We start from the raw sequence: 25,316 nt of genomic DNA on the forward strand, positions 1-25,316 counted from the left end.
ACTTGTGAGGTGGTCAAAATTGACTGGAAATAACTGGAAATTAGTGTTATTGAGGTTAATAATAATGTAAGAACAAAAAAAGATCAAAATTGTGATTTTAGCATATTTTAGCAATTTCTCTAAAAAATACAGATCTAAAACCAAAACCAAAACATGGGGGTCAGTGAGCATCTCTAATATATATTATACTGTTGTGAAATTTGATCCAACTTTTTTAGACTTCAGTCGTCGTCCTGCCCTCAAACAGCAAACCTCAAAACTGAGTTCACATCTAAAACATGTTTAAATAAACTATAATATGTTGCCTATTCAAGCTTAATTGGCCACTTTTCATATTATTTTTATTTTTTTATCATTTGAGCATCAAACTGTATTGCGTTTGATTTCAAAATTCACTGTTTGCATAAAAAATATTTAAAAATGCTAAACCATATTGACATTTAAGTTCAAACAGCTGAAACATAGTTAAATTTGTATGCGTTGCTCAAATTTAGCCACATTTTTTTACACTGCCAAAAATTCAAATCAGGCACATTCAATTAAGGATCAACATTGTGTTCTGTATGTAACCCCCCTGTCACTGTTGATAGTGTTGAGGTGCACAGTTTAGGCAGTTAACCTCCTTCTCAGCCCTGCCTAGCTTCTGGCGTGGATGTAGATGACCAGGGGGTCCCTGCACATGCAGGTTATTATTACACAGTCTCTGTGAAGATGTTGGGACACAGGTGATGTAACTGGGTGGTTCAGTGCAATTAGATGTTTCAATAACTTGAGCGCCAGACCATCCCTATATTGCACTCCTTCTTCACTCCAGAACATTCTTAAACTGTTGCAGTGATAAATATAAACAGTTCCTATATACAGCTCCTGTCTTGTCCTGCACAGTTTTTAAAGGCTACATGAACAGAATATCTATGGGGCAGTCACATCCAAAATGTTGACTCTCTAACTCACCCTTATCTCTCTCTCACAGCAGTGTTCACTCACCCTTCCTCTGTGGGGGTAATATCTCTCTCCCATGCTCTGCAGGGGTGATATCTCTCTCCCATACTCTGAGGGATAATATCTCTCTCTTGTCCTCTTCCAGAGTTATATCTCTCTCTCTCTTGTCCTCTGCAGGGGTGATATCTCTCTCCCATGCACTGCAGGGGGTAATATTCTTCTTCAATGCTCTGCGGGGGTAATATCTCTTTCCCGTGCTCTGCAGGGGTAATATCTCTCTCTTGTCCTCAGCAGGTGTAATATCTCTCTCCTGTGCACTATGGGTGGTAATATCTTTCTCCCATGCTCTGTGGTGGTAATATTTCTCTCCAATGCTATGAGGGGGTAATATCTCTCTCCTGTTCTCTGGGGGGGGGGGGGGGGGGCTCAAGTCTCTCTCCCATGCTCTGCAGGGGTAATATTTCTCTCCTGTGCTGTGTGAGGGTAGTATCTCTTTCCCGTCCTCTGCGTGGGTAATATCTTTCTCCCATCCTCTGCGGGGGTAAAATCGCTCTCCCATGCTATACGGGGCAATATCTCTCTTCTGTCCTCTGGGGGGGTAATATTTCTCTCCTGTGCTTTGCGGGGCTAAAATCTCCCTCCCATGCTCTGCGGGGGTAATATCTCTCTCCAGTCCTCTGGGGAGGGGGTGTTATATCTCTCTCCCGTGCTCTGTGGAGGTAAATGTGATGAACTTCCTGAGAGTATTCCTAAGTCTTTACTGACGTTATAGCGGTAGTAACATTATGATATCACTACATCCTGTTTCCCTATTCTTATAAGGCTCAATTTTAATTGAAAGCAGCAATCTCCTATAGTTGTTCTCAGCAGAAATCATACTACTTCTCCACTCAGCACCAGTAATTAATTGCTGCTCCGCACACAGTGTCGGGGAGAGGAAAGGTTAGTGCAGAGTGAGGGTTCCCCAGTACTTGGAGAGCCACAGGTTGCCAGTTTGTATACAATGCTTTTTTTGTTTTTTTCTCCTAGAATGGTGTTAAAAGCACAGTTGATCCTTGTTGGTCCCTATTTTTAACCATAGTGGACCCTTCTCCATTATACAGGGAACACAGGGGTGGCAAAGTTTATGTTAGGGGGGGTCCCATCCAATCAATACCCACCATGAAGGGGATCTAGAAGAGCCCCAGAGTTGAAAGTCCCCATCCCGAAAGATCCCTGGATATTTATTTTATGTTACCCTCCCCAAGACCTGGATAAATTCTCCAAGAAATTAACTGCCAACATCCTGACAGCAGCCAAATCACTCATAGCCCTTAATTGGAAAAAGACCTCACCTCCATCCCTTTTGGCTCTCAAGAGGCAGATTTGGCACGTGGCCGCTATGGAGGAGATTACGTACTACCTCCACGATGGAGGCCACGTCTTCAGTCAAGTCTGAGCTCCATGGCTAGCCGTGGAACACACCTTCCCCCCTCAACGCTCCGCGTCCTCCGACCTGACCCATGTGCGATGACCCTAACTCTTTCCGACACATATCTCCCCCTCTGCTATAGGCTCAACACACCCTAGTTATCCTCTAAATACTTACAGTGCTTATCTTTGTGGTCCTACCCTCCTCACCCCTCCCCCGCAATCCCTTTTGTTCCTACACCCATTTTATATTACTCTTTAAAAATGTAAAAAACAGTCATTTTTGTCTAAAGGTTTCCTAATTTGCGATACATCACAATAACTGTTGTGATTTTACTGTGTATGCTACACAGTGTTATTGTTTGTCTGTATTTTCTTGATTGACCACTGAAAATAAAAAATTATAGAAAGTGCAGAGCTTGTATAGTGCCCAGTTCTTCTGTATACAGCACCCTTAGGCTGGGTACAAACGACTGGGAAAAAAAGGTCCCGATCAGCATGCCGGTTCAGGCGTACACACTAAACACGTTTTACAAGATGTACCTCTGCACACTACATAGAGATCTATGGATACTGCCAGTCATGAGTGCTTGCACACTGTAGGATTGGAACAACATTGTTTCATCGTTGAACGAGATTTTTAGTCCGGTTTCAGAATCATAGCAAATTATACAATGTGCTTTGGAACGATAATCGTTCATCTTTGGAGCGTACACACATTTATGCGATATTGGGCCGAATGGTTGTTTATCAGGTGAATGACCTAATAATCAGCTTAAAAACCTGTAGTGTGTACCCAGCCTTAAGGCAAAGAAAAGTCAGTCAGTATGCGAAGTACAGGTTTATACTGCTTATCAGTCTGTTGTTTCCCACTGGCAGCTGAAGGAAAGCTGTAATCTAAATGACGGCCTTAATGTAATTGTCTTATAGCAGCCCCGAGGTGAGAGCTTGCTCCAGGGGACTAGAGAGTGAGAATGTGGACAGGAAGATAAGCAGCCATAACTATCTCATGTAAAGATCTACACAATGAATGTATCCATTAACACATTATTTCCATCAAACATGCCTGCAGATATAGGAATACAATAGCAGGTGATGTGTTCAAGGCTAAAAGTTACTTGTTTCCTTTATGAGATATTGTCTATTTAAGGTGAGAGTCAAACTACATGCACTATGGTTTCCAATCTGAATAAGCCATAGTGCACCAAGAAATAGTTTTTAGAATCATGTATATCTTAAATGTATTGTGTGAGTGATGAGACTTTGGGATTGCCTTGTTATATGTGTCTTTGGTTTAGATTCAATTGCAAGGAATGTCCCGTTAGAACCTCACATGAGATTATTGCACACATTAAGCCAATTGCACAAGATTCCGAAGGGACATTGCAGGTAAAAGGAGACCCTGTTTTGTACCATCTCAGAGGAAGGAGACAAGTACGGCCTTCATTAAGGAAAGTAAAGAAAAGAAATGAGTAACTTAGAACCTTGGCAAAATCATGTTGCAATGCAATGGGTGCAAATGAGTTTATTATTTTGCACATAAGATAAATACTGGCTGTTTTATCATGTAGGTTGCAAATACTTGATAGCTTTATTTTTACACTGACATTAAAAGTTGATCTAGAACATGCCCTACCCAACTATAAATCTGACTTCACATTTTAAATTTACCTCCCCCTCCAATGCAACATGGTTTTACCAAGGTTCAAAGTTACTCACTTTTATTACTTTACTTTCCTTAATGAAGCAGGCTCATCATCTCCTTTTGTGGAGAGAAATATCCTCTGTGGCCCCCTGCTAACAGGTAACAGACTCTCTAAATGAGACTTCACCATTCCTTTAATTTCATTTCATTTAAATAATCTCATCAAACAGAGCAAAACGTCTGGCCTCCAGAACCGTTCCATTCTAACCATAGTAGTATGTAGGCTATACTAGGACATGATTTACAGCAGTCGGGCAGCATGGTGGCTCAGTGGTTAGCACCTCTGCCTAACAGCACTGGGGTCATGGGTTTGATTCCCGACCATGGCCTTATCTGTGAGGAGTTTGTATGTTCTCCCCGTGTTTGCGTGGGTTTCCTGCTGAGTCCAGTGGTGCTGTGTCCTGTGCTTTGTCCTGCTGAGTCCAGTGGTGCTGTGTATTGTGCTCTGTCCTGCTAAGTTCATTGGTATAAAAAAATTATAAAAAAAGTATAAAAAAATTAGTACTGCAATATCTAACTACGTTCACTGTTCCTGCAGTAAAAAGGAATTTCTACTGCAATATCTAACTACGTTTACTGTTCCTGCAGTATAAAAGAATTAGTACTGCAATATTTAACTATGTTCACTGTTCCTGCAGTCAAAAATTGTTAAAGTGCGCATGTCCTATTTCACCAACATAAGGGTGGGTGGGACGGCCCAAGGACAATTCCATCTTGCACCTCTTTATTTGGCATTATGTGCTCTTTGGGGCCTAGCTTTTGAAACTGCCATCCTGTCTGCCACTGCAGTGCCACTCCAAGATGGGCCACGTGTTTGTGCCGCCCACTTGTGTCGCTTAGCTTAGACATCCAGCTACCTCGGTGAAACCTTTTGGCCTAAAAACAATATTGTGAGGTGTTCAGAATAGACTGGAAATCAGTGGAAATGAATGTTATTGAGGTTAATAATAGTGTAGGAAAGAAAAAAACCCAAAAATATGGATTTTAGCACTTTAAAAAAAAAAAAAAATCAGAACCCAAAACCCTAAATCAGAACCAAAACCTTGAGTGGGGTGTTTTGGCAAAACCAATCAGAACCCAAAACCTGAAGCTAATCAGAACCCAAAACACGAAAAGTGGCCGGTGCACACCCCTAGTTTCCTCCCACACTCTAAAAACATACTGGTAGGTTAATTGGCTGCTATCAAATTGACCCTTGTCTATCTGTGTGTGTGTGATAGGGAATTTAGGCTGTAATTGGGGCAGGGATTGATGTTAGTGTGTTCTCTATACAGCATTGCGGAATTAGTGGCGCTATATAAATGGTGATGATGAAGATATACAGTATTCTCTCTCTGCATATATATATATATATATATATATATATATATATATATATATATATATCATAATTGTGTATGCATTATATATACTGTATATAAACTAAAGATTCAAAAATAAGAACCCCCCCCCACCCTTATTTTTTTTCACCAGTTAGAACATAACATGAATAGCATATTGAATAATTAATATCTTCTTTCACAGGTTCAGGACTGAGGAACAACACACACACACATTATGTCAGTTGTAAGCAATGAATTAAAAAGTATAATGAACATTTTAGAGTAAGAATATCCCAATTTTATCATGTTTACTAGTCTAAGCCTTTATTAGTATATATCCTTAATCCAAATATGCTTTTTTTCTTTTGCTTTTATTATTTTCCTTTATAACAGCATGTTTATTTACTGTGATACTGATGTTTCCACCAATGTTCCCCAGACACCAGCTGATGGAGAGCTCTATCGTGTCCTTTGTAATTCACAGTGAGTGGCTGATTAAATATAGAAATACTGTAAGGAGTTTTTATTTTCTGTACACTCTGAAGGATAATTCTCCACCATTCACTTTCTGCTGCTTTGGAGAAATCATTTATTTTTTTAGTGACATATTTTACCCATTCCGGTGCCAGGTAAAAATACCCCCAGAGTACTATCTATTGCTGACATCTGCTTGCTCCTGTTTTTGCAAAGTTCATTTGGGATTTTTTAAAAGTCAAGTCTCAGTGTTATGTGACACGGCAAAGCTGCATGTCGCTGTGATATTAAAGCGTGAATAAAAATGAGATTGAAACATATATTTTGGGACTTGTAATTGTTTGCACAGAGGGTTTGACAATCAACACTGGGAAGTACAAACAAATAGTGGGAGCTATTTTTGTCCAGAAATGTATTCAGGGCAGTTCTAAGATTAAAAATGGCTTAGGGCATATATGAAATCAATTGACTTCCAGTATCGAACAAGTGTTCTAAAACCGGGACAATGTAAAGTCCAGAGAAGAATGGTTCAAATCGCTATGCATCGTTTCTCAAACTGGCTCGTTAAATATAATATCGATATAAAAAAAAATTGCTGTTATTTCTCAAGTGAGATCTATTCAAGTAATTGAGCCTAATTTGAGAAAGTCAAATTAATTATTATTCTAATTAGTGTTTATTTATATTATGCCACCATGTTGCGCAGCTTTGTACTGAGAATATGGAAGTATACTTGCCCCATTAGAGCTTCCAGCCTAAATTCACTAACGCACGGACACACTTGGGTCTATTTTTGTCGGCAGCCAATTAGTCTATCACTATGTTTATGGTCTTATGGACTGTGGGAAGAAACCGGAGCATCAGGAGGAAATCCACAGAAACACAGGGAGAGCATAAAAACTCTATGATGTGCAAACTTGTTCTGTGTGCTGGTTTGCACATGGTAGAGCTGATTTGCAAATAATTGAGCCAGTTGAATCACGTTCAAGCTTAAATTAATATATTTTAACAGTTTTTAATTGGAAACGGTGAAACTCAAACACATTAGAGTTTGCAGTTTGAATACAAAACAAGCTAAAGTACTTTTCTATTATTAATGAAATATTATTCAGTGTTTAAAATTAAAATAAATTAAAAATACACATTTAACGTTAACCACAAATTTTAAACACGAGAGTGATATGCAAACGCGTAATTGGGAAAGCGTTAGTGAACTGTGAGCTGCAAAAACGAGCCACAAATTGTAATGATGGTCTATTGACGATTGTAATGCAAAAATGTTTGTACCCATTGCACTGATGAAAGGCATTTCAATTTCAAACCAGTTCAAAATAGCATCTCTGGACCAGAGACAAACTAAAACTACACAACACCAACAGTGAAATGAATTGAAAAATGGTGTAAAGTAATTTTTAACATTGCAAACCAAATTACAGAAACGGGAATGTGTAAATGTAGAGGAACTAGTGGCAATTTTCTGTGCAAGCCTTTTCCTCATGGGTGGTATCAGTGTAGGGGTGTAATGGTCCACAAACTGACCTTGGACTTATTTTGTTTCATGACCCCTACTGGTCACCAATTTGTATTGCTGCGTTTCTCTCCTGAGCATAACTGTGGCTTGCACAGATTCTCTACAGATTTGGGGTGTGTGAGTGGCAACTTGGAAAAGTAGTCCTTCCACATGCAAGTTTGGAATAAGTGAAGTTGAGACAACACATGACCACCTTTCACAGTAAGTGGTTCATTTAGTTGGATGTAAGTCTATTTTGAGTAACAATGCACATTTCCGTACTGCGTTAGTATTGAGAGTTGAGCGTTTCTTAAATGTATGAACTCTTACTCAAGGAGAGGCAAAACGGGGATGAGCAAGCATAAATTGAATACAGTAAGGGAGTGTACACGTAAGTGTTACATGTCCCTTGGAGATGTGGCCTTATTAAACTTGACTGTATTTCCAGTTAAGCTTCTTAGGAAGCGTATTTTTGGTGAGTAACACTTGCCACTATGTATTGACCCCTGCGTTTTAACCCGTACAGGTGATAGTACAGATCTGGTCCTCCTCTCAGTCCCTCTGCCCTCTCGCTTCTCTCCGCTCCCCTCAGTGACTCTCAACCTGTCATCCGTGCCCACCCTCTTGGGCCATAGTTACCTGCCTATACTCACTTTTCCCCTCCCTCCCTCTCTTTCATGCTGTGCCTGAGCCCCCAGAGTTATAGTGCTTACTGTTACTTGTACTGTGCTGTTTCACCTTGTACTGTGCCATTGTTTGTCCTTGTACGGCGCTAGGGATACTTTGTGGCGCCCTATAAATAAAAATTAATAATAATAATAATAATAGTACTTAATTGCCGCTATTTTATGTCAAGTTGCGGTTAGATTTCTTTTTAGCTAGTTAGATAATTGGAGGAAAGAAGATTCTTATTAGATTTAGAAACAGGTAAACCATGGAAATAGAGGTGTTTGTATTTATTTACATTTTATATGAATTTTTTTTTGTTTTTCTCCCTATCGGTGTAAATACATTATTCTTTTGTTCTATATAAGGCTAGGTAACCACTGGAGAATTTTACAATTGATGTGTTATCTACAACGACTGTACCTACGACTGAAGGTCCGATCAGTCTGCCGATACATGCATACACACTAGACATGGTTTACCTTCAGATCTTCGCTCTTCATCTGGTCCTATAGCCGTTTAGAGAATGACAGCACAATATTTATTCATTCATTCATTCGTTCCTGTCACACTGATTAAATCCGCCTCATATAGCTATCCACATTTCATAACGAGTTTCGTTAGCTGCTGTGACTATGAAACTAAATATTCCATCTCAGAACTAATTATTCCATCTACAGCACTCTCTACATTTATCCAACGGGACATGTTCATTGCCGGCGTCGGTTGAAAAGTCCAACACTCAGTAAACTCTATGGAGATCGTGAACATGAGTGAATATACACTGCATGACCGGAAGGTGATTGAGACGAGGTTATTAAACAGTATGACCAGCCAAATGAAATGACAATCGGCACTTTGGAACAACTGTCTTTCATCATGTAAGTATACACACTAACGTGATATCTGTCTGAACAATCGTTTATTGGCTGATTGGTCCGATGATTGGTTGAAAAACCTCCAGTGTGTACCTAACCTTACCGTTACTATGTTAAATTAAGTGGTTTCCAATTATGGGTGTCAAACCATCTCTTGTTAACTCCAAACTTTAGTCACACCTTCTGCACAATCTCATATGGCACAATAGCATTCACAATGTGCTGTTGTTATTTCCCAAGAGCTCACCCTTCATGCCTTGGGAAATCCCACTTTCTCTTCTCCTGGGTTCTTTTCCAGCATTATCTCTTATCCTGTCGCAAACATCTCTATGTCAAGTGTATGTCAGGCGTAGAAATGTTGATACTTACACACAATGATATCATAGAGCTGAGGCTTGACAGTGTTACTAGTAAATGGGAAAGTCACATTACCATATTTGTACACAGTATAATGTAATATAATGAAATGGCAATTATACAAGAAAGCATATTGTCTTGAGAGCATTAGTAATAGAGGCAAATGTCGCACTTTCCATATAAAATTTAACTAATGACAAACACCCTAGCATCTGTTTGTTTACCACTTCATAAATAAAAAAAGGATCTTTATTTTGCCAAATCTTCAAATGCAAATGACAAATAAGTCATTTGAATCGACGGCAATTTTACATAATATAGCCGTAATGCTAAAGAATAAATTACTATCAGCTGGAGGCGTCAATATGCAAACGGCCCATCAGAATAGATTAGACAGTTCTCTGATATCATCATCATCATCATAAAAACATATCTTTACAAAAGAGCTCCAGTGCCTATTAAAAATACATCCTCTATGAAATCTTGGGAAACGTTCAAGTCTCATTGGGTCGTACCTCCAGAATGTATGCTACACTTATATTTACATGCCATTACAGTACAGTACTCAACTTAAGCTTGCCCATCCTGTTTATGCTTCTCAAAGTGTAAGAGGTTGCAAGTCTAAGATATGCTCAAATCTAAGTGTAAACACATTTTGGTATGCATGCACAATATGGAAATGTGTATATTTGCACAAAAAAATGTATGTACATTTAACTATAAAGGAGACCCAAAGTTTCTGTGGATCCTATTAACTCCTGCTTAACTCTCTAACAGCTCTATCTGGGAAGTCTACCATCTATTAATCTAATCTCCCCAAGTCAACTTCCTCTCTCTCTTTCTAACACTCACTCGAGCTTCTAAGGCAGTACCACTCAGAACCCACCAAGAGAGCATGTCTCACTCCATAGCCTAGCCTAAATGGGCACAACTTATTACATCGTATTAGTTTAAGAACTTGACTTTACATCCTGGTGGTATATTACTCGAATCTCCCCAAGGCATGGCTCACACAGTGACACATACAATATAGTGTTGGCGGAACTATTGGTGTGGCAGGAGATGCGATAGCTATAAACCAGGCGGTGAGAGGGGCAATGGCGATGCTGGTCCAACTGCTGCTGTTGCCCCTGTTCAGCGGAGCATCGGGGCCTCAGTTGCACTTTTATATTAATAAGAACACAACCACTACATATATATTAAAATATATACAAAAATGTCTATCTTTTTTTTATTTAATAATCAGGATGCACAGAAGGAACAATTACACATAGTCAAAAAGATGACTAAAAACATGGACATATAAAATGGTTATCATTTAAAGAAATACACAGTGAAGCTCAGTTTGGCCTTCAATGATACACAGGTGGATATCAGTTTGTTAGGACTATAGATGAGTGACTCTGTTGTTGCATACACAGCATCATATTGTACATCTTTTGTGTGTTATTTTTTATGACTTTTATGGGTTTTGTTCAAATATTACATTTCAAAAGAAATATGTGTTCTGGATACCAAATTATTTTCATTAGGACCTTCATGATACCGAAGATGACATTGGTAGAACCTCCAAATTTTCCAAAATTTTTCATTCTTCTCTAACCAGTAACAATTCTTCTAGTTGACCGCTTTAAGCAAGATTGCCAAAAGGATTATAATATTCCCACACTATAGCTTACAAAGCCGGACAAGTTGAAATAGTTCATTCAAAATAGTCACGGACGTTACAGGTAAATCAGATCTATTATTATTACTGGTGTTTATTTACAGGGCACCATAATATTCTCCAGCACTGTACCATGTGGAACGCCACATTATATATAAAACATAGTTGAACTAGCAAAATACTGAACTAACTAAACAATAAAAATACTGGACAAACATAACACATAACATGAAACATACAAGAAACAAATATGTGATGCACATATTGCTGAAATGGGTACAGACAAGAAGACAGGAAGAAAGAGAGACCTGTTCCTGAAAGCTAACAATCTTATATTGAGGGACAAAGCTGAGGTGCATTTTTCAGGAGTTTTTATGTGTTTGAAGGCTGGGGGAGAGTTTGATATAGAGAGCATTTCAACCATGGGGCGTGGCACGGGAGAAATTTTGGAGCAGGGAAGTGGAAGTGGTAACCAGTGGGGAGTCAAGACACAGATCAGTTACAGAACTTAGAGGGAACAAGGAAGTGGTTAAGGAGATGAGGTTAACAATGGAAGGGGGGATATTGGTTCAGGCTATTGTAGGTGAGGGTGAGTAGTTTGAATTGGTTTGCAGGCATGAAATAAAATAAAATAAAGACAGAGAGTTTTTTTTCATTAACTGGAAGGGGGGATGGTTGCCAAATATTGCTCTTGTCTGTACACCATACTTTCTTGTTACAGCCCCAATAAAATGTCAGTAATTTGTTATGGAAAGTAATTGAAACTAGAGATGTTCATTGACCCCCGTGTTTTGGTTTTGGAGCTGTATTAACTTTGTGTTTTGGCTTTGGTCTTGGTTTTGGTAAAACCGCCCTCACGGTTTTAGTTTTGGATCTGTATTTTTTATTTTTTTTTAAATGCTAAAAAATGTTAAAATCACATAATTTGGCTCTTTTATTTTGTTCCTACATTATTATTAACCTCAATAACATTCATTTCCAGTCATTTCCAGTCAATTTTTGTCAAGTGACAAAAACACTGCTACCCCTCTTGATTCTGTATGAGCAATGGCACTGAGCAATGTCACTGGAGAGTGACAAGAACACTGCTACCCCTGTTCCTGTCTGAGCAATGGCACTGAGCAATGTCACTGGAGAATGGAGAGTGACAAGAACACTGCTACCCCTCCTGTTTCTGTATAAGGGATGGCACTGAGCAATGACACCGGAGACTGAAGAGTGACAAGAACACTGCTACCCCTGTCTCTGTGGGAGCAATGGCACTGAGCAATGTCACTGGAGACTGGAGAGTGACAAGAACACTGCTACCCCTGTTTTTGTGTGAGCAATGGCCCTGGATTTCCTGGGGAGGGAGGTACTTATGAAATCCAAAACGAAGAAGCAGGAAAGTACTGAGCTGGCTCGCCTCGGTACTCGGATCTGTGATGTTTGGGTGGGCTCGGTTTTCTGAAAATCTCTAATTGAAACCAATGGACCAATATTTCCCTTTATTGTAGTATTTATCATTTGAATCTTTAAATTCTGGTTGGAATGCTTTGCAAATTCTGTTTCAGCTGGAACTTAAACCACTGTTTTTAAAAAGAGCCAGAAACATCAGCATTGCAAAGCCTTCAAAACATATTTACTTAAATAATTACATTATAAAAAGAGACACACTCAACAAGAAGATACACTCTATATGCCAGTATTAATAACTAGAATATATGAAAAGTACATACTAGGGATTGCTCAATTGCTACAAGAATACAAATCTTATAAACTATGTCATATTAATAAGGCACAGCGACTTCAGATATAATGAAACATATACAAAAAGTCAATCTTTATTATTTATTAGATAGGGTATACTGAAGAAGCAATTACATAATCCAAAAGATGTTTAAAAGGTGGATATATAAAATGGGGGTTATCGTTTAAACTTAAAAAAAATCCCTAAAATATTCTAAAAATTAGATCGGATAAAGAATACCATCTTTGAGTATCTCTCACATTGAAAAACATTTATTTATATAATAATAATAATAAATAATTTTTTGTATCACACTTGAAAGTTATTCCATTTTGTACGCAAAATTTTCTATATAAAAATGATTTCTCTTTTTACTGTAGGGTTCACGTAGAGAACTTTTTGAAATCATTGACCACACCTATATCTTTTGTGCAACTATTGTGACAATTCGTTTGATCTACATAAATTGAAATAAAGTGTTTGAACATTGTGCATTTAGACATAGCTGCATAATTATTTTTTGAAAGTATAGTAACATGGGCACAGAGCTGGTGATGCGTACACAACCACCTTCTTGCTTTTACGTTGCTTTTTTATTATCAGGATGGCAAAGTAATTCATAACATAAAGTTTGCACATACTTTCCTTGTGAACCTAACACTAAAATAACAGAGACCAGCTCCCTAGACACCGGCCACTGTCTGTCGTCGGTCACACACGTAAAGAAAAAGACAAGTTTCAATCATTTATATTTCTTTATACATATTGGTGACAAAGAGGCTTATTTGACATACAACTCCTACAGAGGGATAGGTAAGATACACCAGCTAGTTAGCTAGTGTCTAGGCAGCTAAACTGTGTCTAGCTAGAGTGAAGGTTGTTTGGCGTCATCCTGACTATAGTCTGCTGTGCTATTTTTCACGTCAACAATAAAAAGCACTATTTTCCCAGCAAGTAGCTGTTTGTGTCTGTCATCTGCCGGGTGTTATAAACAGGCCCCCCTATCTGGTCACAATATATATATATATATATATATATATATATATATATATATATATATATATAATAAACAGGTCTCCTTGTTGCCACTATTCATTTACAATAATAAGATTTTCATGAGTAGTATTTTAGGAGTAAAAGGTAAAAGAGATAGTTAATGAAGGGGGAGGTCCTAGATTGGTAGTATTCTGAAGTTTTTACTCATTCCATCATGTGCATTCTGGATCTGGATCTGGAATCCCACAAAGTGTAATGTGGATATTACATGTGCTGGAAAATGCAATTCTAATATAGACAAAATAGACTGCATCACATTTTTAGGACATGTCTATTTTGCCCAATGTTATCCTATTGTGAGTTACAACATATTTGTGTACCAAGGAAATATATAAACAAAGGAAAACAGAGCAGGATTTCTCAACTCTGTTCGTCAAGTACCCCAAACAGTCCATGTTTTAAAGCAGGCTTGTCCAACCTGCGGCCCTCCAGATGTTGTGAAACTACAAGCCCCAGCATGCTTTGCCAGTAGACAACCTGTTGATAGCTGGAAGGGCATGCTGGGACGTGTAGTTTCACAACATCTGGAGGGCCGCAGGTTGGACATACCTGTTTTAAAGATTACCTTAATCATGCACTGGTACTATATAAATTTGTAAGATAAATTAATTTGTGACCCTTGTGTCACTCTAATTCAGAGGTGTCAACCTATGGGTCAGAACCTCAAGTGCTGTCCCACAATCTGTTTTGGGGTCCCTTGATTCAATATGCTCTTTTGGAAACCAAATCTTTTGGAGTCCCTGAACAATGACATCCTGACATCCGGTTAGTTAAATCTGAGGACATTTGAGCTCCATTTACCCAAGTGGAGAACAAGTTTTGCTTTTCAAATCCCCTACTAATCATGGTGGGTGTGACAGCCTGGACCTGACAGAAGATAACACCTAGCTGTCATTTAGACATCACTTGGATTGTATGGTTTTGCTGCTGTTTATGTACATTTCTTTGGACATTAATTAACTTCATGGACTGGTTACATAGCAACAGTTTTTCTATCCATCTGGGACACTACATGGATTTGATCTCACCAGGTTCTTAAATAGAGCCAGGTGGGTTTAATGTATCCTGGTGGATTACAAAATGCTGGTTCTTCTGTTTCCAGGCCAATTCTCTACCACCATAGTAAGAACACGAAGTCTGGACTATCCAAAGCCCCTTCCACATAACAAAATCATGGAAGGGGTTAAAATAGAGAGGCTCTCTTACCCAACCAGGATTAAATCTATCAACAACTGGTTTGAGCAGCTATTGTTTACCCTGGGACCATACCAGACTCCTGGCCTCCAAAACAGGAGGAGGAAAAACATGGGATGACAGCTCTCCTCTCCTATTTCTATCCCCTAAGGAGTTGCGAGCCAATGTCATTCAGGATGAACTTGGAATAATTCTGCAGGGTGAGATTTTCCTCATGGGAATTTTGAACTGTTTAGAAAGGTCCAGCAGGAGAAATTATGGGTGATCAAGGATCTACTGAGCTGGTGTTAGAGTGTCACCTCTTACAAGCTACATTGTGGTTCCTGCTTCAAATCCCGCAAATCAGATGCATTCCATGGGGAATCTCTGCTCAAGCGCGAGGTGCTCGTGGATCTGTTCACTTGGTGTGCCTACTGGAGTTGGGTGACCGAGGTTTAAACCTTTACCACCTCGTCAGAAAGCTTTGACCGAGAAGCTGGAAACTGCAACACAAGATCATAACAACGGAAGTGTCGGGTGCTGCCATTACAGTCTACAAGACTAGAAAATTGGCAGGGGGACTGTAAACTAACAGCTTGGCCAGGAGTTAAAGTTTGGATGAATCCGACCGACATGAATGCTTTGTTGCTCCAGCAACAGCATCAGGACCACTTGCCTTCAACAACAGCTTGGCTTGGGGAAAAAGACAAATTGGATGGAATTGCTCAGGACCACTAAAGAAGCTGCAACTTTACCTGAGAGCGACCTAATACAGCTTGGTCTAGCTGATAGATTTAGCAGTTCTCATATAACGGTTAATGGTTGTTAAACTATGGGATGCTGTTGGGTGATGTTTGAAGCTTGGTGATCACTTGAGTGTTGTTCCTAGTTATTATTTGGCTATTGTTTACTTTTGTCTTACTGCTTTCTGTAATAAAAGTGCTGTTGTGTCTTCTCTCCCTTTGCCTGTGTGATTCTGAACCCCTCTACAATCAAGTCAACTAATGAAAATAAGAACGTATTCTTTAAGTCACCCCGTCCTTAGAGGTCCTCAGAATGGGCACAAGTTTAAATGAATACTACTGAATTATGCATAAACTGTTTTACTGAAAACGTATAAAAAACTGATGATTATAACTACATGTATGCTTTCTGACATGTATGCATTCTCTTAGATGGCTGCTGTGTTAAACCTTTTCTGAAATTTTGATTGAAGTAAACCTCTATTTCTTCTCCTTACTTTTGATCTGGACATTCAGTTATTTCGACCTTAAAATATGCCTTATAATAGCTTACTAGCATTATTAGCCTATTTGTCCACAATATAATAATATAATGAAATGCCCTATACACAAGAGAGAATATTGTCTTGCTATCAACAGTTGTTGATAGTTATTAACAAATGCTAAAGTCGCATTTTCACTATAAAATATAATTAAATACAAACACAAGTACAAAATACAAATTAAATTCAAACAACATGTGTTTTCTCTTTTAAAAATTAAGTAATGTGAATAGACTTCATATAACATAGCACGGTGTCTTAGTGATTAGCACTTCTGCCTCACAGCACTGGGGTCATGAGTTCAATTCCCGACTATAGCCTCATCTCTGTGTGGAGTTTGTATGTTCTCACAGTGTTTGCGTGGGTTTCCTCCAGGTGCTCCGGTTTCCTCCCACACTCCAAAAACATACTGGTAGGTTAATTGACTGCTATTAGTTTGCCCTTAGTCTTTCTCGTCTGTGTGTATGTTAGGGGATTTAGATTGTAAGCTCCAATGGGGTAGGGACTGCTGTGAATGAGTTCTCTGTACAGCGCTGCGGAATTAGTGGTGTTATATAAATAAATAGTTGATGATGATGATAGCTGCATTGCCAATAATTTAAGTACTATTAGCTGAATGGGTCTTAGTAGAGTATATTGCTCCAGCCCTCACAAAAACTATGAGTGTTAAAAGGCATTTCTTCTGATACAGACATAGGTGCACATATTTTCAGTGTGTACGGAAATAACCTATGTCCAACTCTTAATGAGTTCCAGTATGCTTATTTACCTTTGGCCTTTAAAATACTTGTATTTAATGTAGCAAGTCTTTGGTAGCAACTTAAAACCAGTCACTGAGAGAAAAGCGTACTGACCCCCATCCTTTAAATAAAGTATCTGTGATGGAATCTTTTGGAATTTGCTACACAGCAGAACAGACCCAGCTTGAGGCGTTGTAGAGGCACAATGTTTTGGCACAAATCCAGCCTTTCAATACTTTGAAACACCCTATTGGGAAACCAGCTTGAAGAACATGAGCAGAATTTTAAAAATAAAATTGTCTGATTTATAGGGATTGAAAGGACTTGACAACACAGGTTAAAATGTCCTTTAACAGGATATTAAAGTAAAAAATAAAAGAATTGCAGCAGAATTCGATAGCTAATAGTAGAATCAGTTTTATTTCTACTAATATTTTTAATTGAGATTAATATATATCTATATAAATGAGGGCATATTTGTACATTTAAAGACACTAACCCTATATTTCCCTTGTATTTGTAAATTTATATATAAACATTGAGGAATTACTGTATAAAAACTATTATTTTGTAGGACTTTATCGAGTTCCTATGATGGTGCTTGAAGTTTACTGGCAAAACTTGTTATTTAGTAGAGATGCTCAGGCTCGGTTCCCTTGAGAACCGAACACACCCGAACTTAGCAGATCCCTGCACCAAGCCTGCTCGCCTCGGTACTTTTGCGTGCCCTCGGAATTGAAAACGAAGCTAAATATCATCATCATCATCATCATTTATTTATATAGCGCCAACATATTCCGTAGCGCTTTACAATTGGGGACAAACGTAATAAACTAATAAACAAACTGGGTAAAACAGACAAAGAGGTGAGAAGGCCCTGCTCGTAAGCTTACAATCTTTGGGACAATGGGAGATTGACACATGAGGTTAAGTATACCTTTTGCATCTTGGCCCAGCCAGACTGCAAAGGTAAGGTAAATCATAAGCTAAATGATCCTGTCACACAACAATGTTGGTCCGGGGGTAGTTGTCTTGTGTGAAATTGTGTAACAGGCTAAAGGTAGTGAGGCTAAGATGGTGGTTGAGGAATATTATAAGCTTATCTGAATAGGTAGGTTTTCAGAGAATGCTTGAAAGTTTGTAGAACAGAGGAGAGTCTTATTGTGTGAGGGAGAGAGTTCCATAGAGTGGGTGCAGCCCGAAAAAAGTCCTGTAACCGGGAATGGGAGGATGTAATGAGGGTGGATGAGGTACGCAGATCTTTTGCAGAACGGAGTTGCCGAGTTGGGAGATATTTTGAGACAAGAGAGGAGATGTATGTTGGTGCAGCTTTGTTGATGGCCTTGTAGGTTAGTAAAATCATTTTATATTGGATTCGGTAGAAGACAGGCAGCCAGTGTAGAGACATACAGAGTGATTCAACAGAGGAATAGCTATTTGCAAGGAAAATCAGTCTTGCCGAAGCATGCAAAATAGATTTTAGGGGTTTGAGTCTGTTTTTGGGAAGACCAGTAAGGAGGGAATTGCAATAGTCAATGCGGGAGATGATTAGTGCATGAATTAAGGTTTTAGCAGTGTCTTGTGTGAGATATGTGCGGATTCTGGAAATGTTCTTCAGATGTATGTAACATGATTTAGATATAGAGTCAATGTGGGGAACAAAGGATAGGCGTGAATCAAGGATTACACCTAGGCAGCGAGCTTGTGGGGTGGGATTTATGGTCATGTTATCAACAGAGATAGAAATGTCAGGTATGCTCTTGTTGGCGGGTGGGAATATTATTAACTCTGTTTTAGAAAGATTAAGTTTGAGTTGACGAGAGGACATCCAAGATGAAATGGCAGAAAGACAGTCAGTTACACGGGACAACACAGATGTCGAGATATCAGGAGAGGATAGATAGATTTGGGTATCATCCGCATAGAGATGATACTGAAAGCCAAAGGAACTTATTAGATTTCCAAGAGAAGCGGTATAGATAGAGAACAGCAGAGGACCTAGCACCGAGCCTTGTGGTACTCCAACTGATAGGGGAAGCGGAGCAGAGGTGGCTCCAGAGAAATTAACAGTGAAAGAGCGATTAGAGAGGTAAGATGAGAACCAGGATAGAACTGTGTCTTGAAGACCTAGGGATTGCAGCGTTTGTATGAGAAGAGAGTGGTCAACGGTGTCAAATGCAGCCGAGAGATCAAGGAGAATTAGGAGAGAGTAATGGCGTTCAGTCTTAGCAGTGATCAGATCATTAACAACCTTGGTCAGCGCAGTCTTTGTGGAGTGTTGAGAACGAAAGCCAGAATGAAGAGGATCCAACAGGTTGTTTGCGGAAAGAAAGCGTGTGAGGCGAGTGTAGGCAAGTCTCTCTAGAAGCTTGGAGGGGCAAGGGAGCTGAGAGATGGGACGGTAATTTGAGAGAGAGTTTGGGTCGGAGTTTTGTTTTTTTAGAATAGGAGTAATCACTGCATGCTTGTATAGTGATGGAAAGATGCCAGTAGAGAGTGAGAGATTACAGATTTGAGTTAGAGGTGAAATGAGCACAGAAGACAGGGATCTACCAATTTGCGAGGGAATAGGATCAAGAGGACAGGAGGTAGAGTAGGAAGATAAGAAGAGCGTAGAAATTTCCTCTTCATTTGTGGGGTCAAATGAAGAGAGGGTGTCAGAGGGTAGTGGGAAGGAAATGAGCTGATGGCTTGTTGAGGAAGAGGATACCATTTCTAGTCTGATCTTATCAATCTTGTCCTTGAAGTAGGTAGCAAGATCCTGAGCACTGATAGTAGATGGAGGGTTCGGGGTGGGAGGATTGAGAAGATGATTAAATGTATTGAAAAGGCGTTTGGGGTTAGAAGCCTGAGCATAGATAAGAGATTGAAAGTATGTTTGTTTTGCAGTGTCCAGAGCATTTCGATAGGAGTGGTAGACAGAAGTATATGTGAAGAAGTCATTAGAGCTTCGAGATTTACGCCAGTGACGTTCTGCTTTACGGGACAGTTTTTGAAGATTTCGTGTTGCTTTGGTGTGCCACGGTTGACATCGAAGTCGACGTGTAGTATGAAGTGTCGCTGGAGCCACTTGATCAAGGGCCGTTGCTAAGGTTAGGTGAAAATGAGGTACTGCCATCTCAGGGGATGAGAATGTAGAGATAGGGGAGAGAAGGTGTTGGAGAGAGGTGGAAAATTGTTGAAGATTAATAGAATTAAGATTTCTACGAGTATGAGGAGGCTTGGTTGAGTTAGACAGTAGAGAGGTTAGAGCAGTGGGGGTGAGAGTGTAGCTGATAAGGTGATGATCCGAGAGGGGGAAGGGTGTATTAATAAAATTAGAAACTGAGCATAGTCTAGAGAAAACAAGATCAAGGCAGTGGCCATCCTTATGAGTACGTATGTGGGGGGAGACGTATGTGGGGTTAGACGTGTGTGATTTCTACACTAAGTGGGATTTTCTCACAAAGTGGACGAAAATGCACAATTAGACAACACAGCAACTAATCCTCATCTTTCTCTTCTCTTTTCATCTTCAGGTATGTTCATCCATGCTGCTACTACTACTCTGATCATTATTCTGTGAATTTCATCCCTGCAATCTGTGTTTAAGTATGTTCATCCATGCTGCTACTACTACTCTGATCATTATTCTGTGAATTTCATCCCTGCAATCTGTGTTTAAGTATGTTCATCCATGCTGCTACTACTACTCTGATCATTATTCTGTGAATTTCATCCCTGCAATCTGTGTTTAAGTATGTTCATCCATGCTGCTACTACTACTCTGATCATTATTCTGTGAATTTCATCCCTGCAATCTGTGTTTAAGTATGTTCATCCATGCTGCTACTACTACTCTGATCATTATTCTGTGAATTTCATCCCTGCAATCTGTGTTTAAGTATGTTATTCCATGCTGCTACTACTACTCTGATCATTATTCTGTGAATTTCATCCCTGCAATCTGTGTTTAAGTATGTTATAGGAAACTGTTATCTGTTTAAACTTAGGTTGGCACAGTCTTTTATTGCTGCCTAATTTATGATAGGTATCTGGCCTCCTCTATCCTTTCCCACAAATGTTTTCTTTTCCTTTGATTAGCTGACCAATTAGCACATCTGTAGTGTATTCCTAAATTAGACTGACTACATCTTAGCTTCATTCTATGGGGAGACGTATGTGGGGTTAGACGTGTGTGATTTCTACACTAAGTGGGATTTTCTCACAAAGTGGACGAAAATGCACAGTTAGACAACACAGTTGGCCAAACATTGGACTACATTTGACTTGATTTAACTCCCAGCAATAAGCAGCATCTGCCACAGCCTATTTCTGCACTACTTGTCTATTTATATGGAAGACTGCTAAGAGGTAATTCTTAAAATACCCTTGCTTTTTGCTTTTACCCCCTTTTTTCACAATGTTTCACAAATTGCTTTTCGTAGTCTCATTTCATGGCATGATCTTTAGGACTGTGTCATCTTTCACCCCTCCACCAACACACAAATTTGTTCATATTGCACCTGCATTACTCCACTCACCTCTATTTAACACCCATGAACTGTTGTCCTATTTATTATCTCTAACAAGTACAGCCTCCACCTGTCGCCAGAAAATAAAAGGCCACACATCTTACAATCCCCTTGCCTATCTTTCGCTCACTCTGCTTCTATTAGCTGGTGATATATCACCTAATCCAGGTCCCCCACACTCCTCACACACACATACATCAGAACACTACCGTTCTATAGCAAACCTCAAACACATCACCTGTCTACCCTCTCTTCCAAAGTCCTTTAAATGTGCCCTTTGGAATGCACGATCTGTTTGTAACAAACTTACCTCCGTTCATGATCTCTTCCTCTCAAAAAACCTCAACCTTCTGGCAATAACAGAAACATGGCTCATGCAATCAGACACTGCCTCACCTGCAGCACTTTCACATGGTGGCCTCCATCTCACCCACACCTCCAGACCTGAAGGCAGACAAGGAGGTGGGGTTGGACTACTTCTCTCCCCACAGTGCACATACACAGTTCTACCAAATGTCCCATCACTCACGTTCACATCTTTTGAAGTACATGCTATTCGCATTTTTAATCCATTCTCCCTACGTGTTGCGGTGATCTATCGTCCCCCTGGAGCACACCAACAATTTATTGAGGATTTCTCTGCATGGCTCCCTCACTTCTTATCTTCAGACATCCCCACCATCATCATGGGTGACTTCAACATCCCCATTGATAACCCACCTTCCAAAGCTGCTTCCAAACTACTCTCTCTAACATCCTCACTTGACCTCTCCCAGTGGATTGAATCATCTACTCATAAGGATGGCCACTGCCTTGATCTTGTTTTCTCTAGACTATGCTCAGTTTCTAACTTTATTAATACACCCTTCCCCCTCTCGGATCATCACCTTATCAGCTACACTCTCACCCCCACTGCTCTAACCTCTCTACTGTCTAACTCAACCAAGCCTCCTCATACTCGTAGAAATCTGAATTCTATTAATCTTCAACAATTTTCCACCTCTCTCCAACACCTTCTCTCCCCTATCTCTACATTCTCATCCCCTGAGATGGCAGTACCTCATTTTCACCTAACCTTAGCAACGGCCCTTGATCAAGTGGCTCCAGCGACACTTCATACTACACGTCGACTTCGATGTCAACCGTGGCACACCAAAGCAACACGAAATCTTCAAAAACTGTCCCGTAAAGCAGAACGTCACTGGCGTAAATCTCGAAGCTCTAATGACTTCTTCACATATACTTCTGTCTACCACTCCTATCGAAATGCTCTGGACACTGCAAAACAAACATACTTTCAATCTCTTATCTATGCTCAGGCTTCTAACCCCAAACGCCTTTTCAATACATTTAATCATCTTCTCAATCCTCCCACCCCGAACCCTCCATCTACTATCAGTGCTCAGGATCTTGCTACCTACTTCAAGGACAAGATTGATAAGATCAGACTAGAAATGGTATCCTCTTCCTCAACAAGCCATCAGCTCATTTCCTTCCCACTACCCTCTGACACCCTCTCTTCATTTGACCCCACAAATGAAGAGGAAATTTCTACGCTCTTCTTATCTTCCTACTCTACCTCCTGTCCTCTTGATCCTATTCCCTCGCAAATTGGTAGATCCCTGTCTTCTGTGCTCATTTCACCTCTAACTCAAATCTGTAATCTCTCACTCTCTACTGGCATCTTTCCATCACTATACAAGCATGCAGTGATTACTCCTATTCTAAAAAAACAAAACTCCGACCCAAACTCTCTCTCAAATTACCGTCCCATCTCTCAGCTCCCTTGCCCCTCCAAGCTTCTAGAGAGACTTGCCTACACTCGCCTCACACGCTTTCTTTCCGCAAACAACCTGTTGGATCCTCTTCAGTCAGGCTTTCGTTCTCAACACTCCACAGAGACTGCGCTGACCAAGGTTGTTAATGATCTGATCACTGCTAAGACTGAACGCCATTACTCTCTCCTAATTCTCCTTGATCTCTCGGCTGCATTTGACACAGTTGACCACTCTCTTCTCATACAAACGCTGCAATCCCTAGGTCTTCAAGACACAGTTCTATCCTGGTTCTCATCTTACCTCTCTAATCGCTCTTTCACTGTTAATTTCTCTGGAGCCACATCTGCTCCGCTTCCCCTATCAGTTGGAGTACCACAAGGCTCGGTGCTAGGTCCTCTGCTGTTCTCTATCTATACCGCTTCTCTTGGAAATCTAATAAGTTCCTTTGGCTTTCAGTATCATCTCTATGCGGATGATACCCAAATCTATCTATCCTCTCCTGATATCTCGACATCTGTGTTGTCCCGTGTAACTGACTGTCTTTCTGCCATTTCATCTTGGATGTCCTCTCGTCAACTCAAACTTAATCTTTCTAAAACAGAGTTAATAATATTCCCACCCGCCAACAAGAGCATACCTGACATTTCTATCTCTGTTGATAACATGACCATAAATCCCACCCCACAAGCTCGCTGCCTAGGTGTAATCCTTGATTCACACTTATCCTTTGTTCCCCACATTGACTCTATATCTAAATCATGTTACATACATCTAAAGAACATTTCCAGAATCCGCACATATCTCACACAAGACACTGCTAAAACCTTAATTCATGCACTAATCATCTCCCGCATTGACTATTGCAATTCCCTCCTTACTGGTCTTCCCAAAAACAGACTCAAACCCCTAAAATCTATTTTGCATGCTTCGGCAAGACTGATTTTCCTTGCAAATAGCTATTCCTCTGTTGAATCACTCTGTATGTCTCTACACTGGCTGCCTGTCTTCTACCGAATCCAATATAAAATACTTTTACTAACCTACAAGGCCATCAACAAAGCTGCACCAACATACATCTCCTCTCTTGTCTCAAAATATCTCCCAACTCGGCAACTCCGTTCTGCAAAAGATCTGCGTACCTCATCCACCCTCATTACATCCTCCCATTCCCGGTTACAGGACTTTTTTCGGGCTGCACCCACTCTATGGAACTCTCTCCCTCGCACAATAAGACTCTCCTCTGTTCTACAAACTTTCAAGCGTTCTCTGAAAACCTACCTATTCAGACAAGCGTATAATATTCCTCAACCACCATCTTAACCTCACTACCTTTAGCCTGTTACACAATTTCACACAAGACAACTACCCCCGGACCAACATTATTGTGTGACAGGATCATTTAGCTTATGAGTCACCCTACCTTTGCAGTCTGGCTGGGCCAAGATGCAAAATGTATACTTAACCTCATGTGTCAATCTCCCATTGTCCCATAGATTGTAAGCTTGCGAGCAGGGCCTTCTCACCTCTTTGTCTGTTTTACCCAGTTTGTTTATTAGTTTATTACATTTGTCCCCAATTGTAAAGCGCTACGGAATATGTTGGCGCTATATAAATAACTGATGATGATGATGATGATGAGTAGATGATTCAATCCACTGGGAGAGGTCAAGTGAGGATGTTAGAGAGAGTAGTTTGGAAGCAGCTTTGGAAGGTGGGTTATCAATGGGGATGTTGAAGTCACCCATGATGATGGTGGGGATGTCTGAAGATAAGAAGTGAGGGAGCCATGCAGAGAAATCCTCAATAAATTGTTGGTGTGCTCCAGGGGGACGATAGATCACCGCAACACGTAGGGAGAATGGATTAAAAATGCGAATAGCATGTACTTCAAAAGATGTGAACGTGAGTGATGGGACATTTGGTAGAACTGTGTATGTGCACTGTGGGGAGAGAAGTAGTCCAACCCCACCTCCTTGTCTGCCTTCAGGTCTGGAGGTGTGGGTGAGATGGAGGCCACCATGTGAAAGTGCTGCAGGTGAGGCAGTGTCTGATTGCATGAGCCATGTTTCTGTTATTGCCAGAAGGTTGAGGTTTTTTGAGAGGAAGAGATC

This window comes from Mixophyes fleayi, chromosome 2 (assembly GCF_038048845.1).
Source record: "Mixophyes fleayi isolate aMixFle1 chromosome 2, aMixFle1.hap1, whole genome shotgun sequence".
NCBI classification, from domain to species: Eukaryota; Metazoa; Chordata; class Amphibia; order Anura; family Limnodynastidae; genus Mixophyes; species Mixophyes fleayi.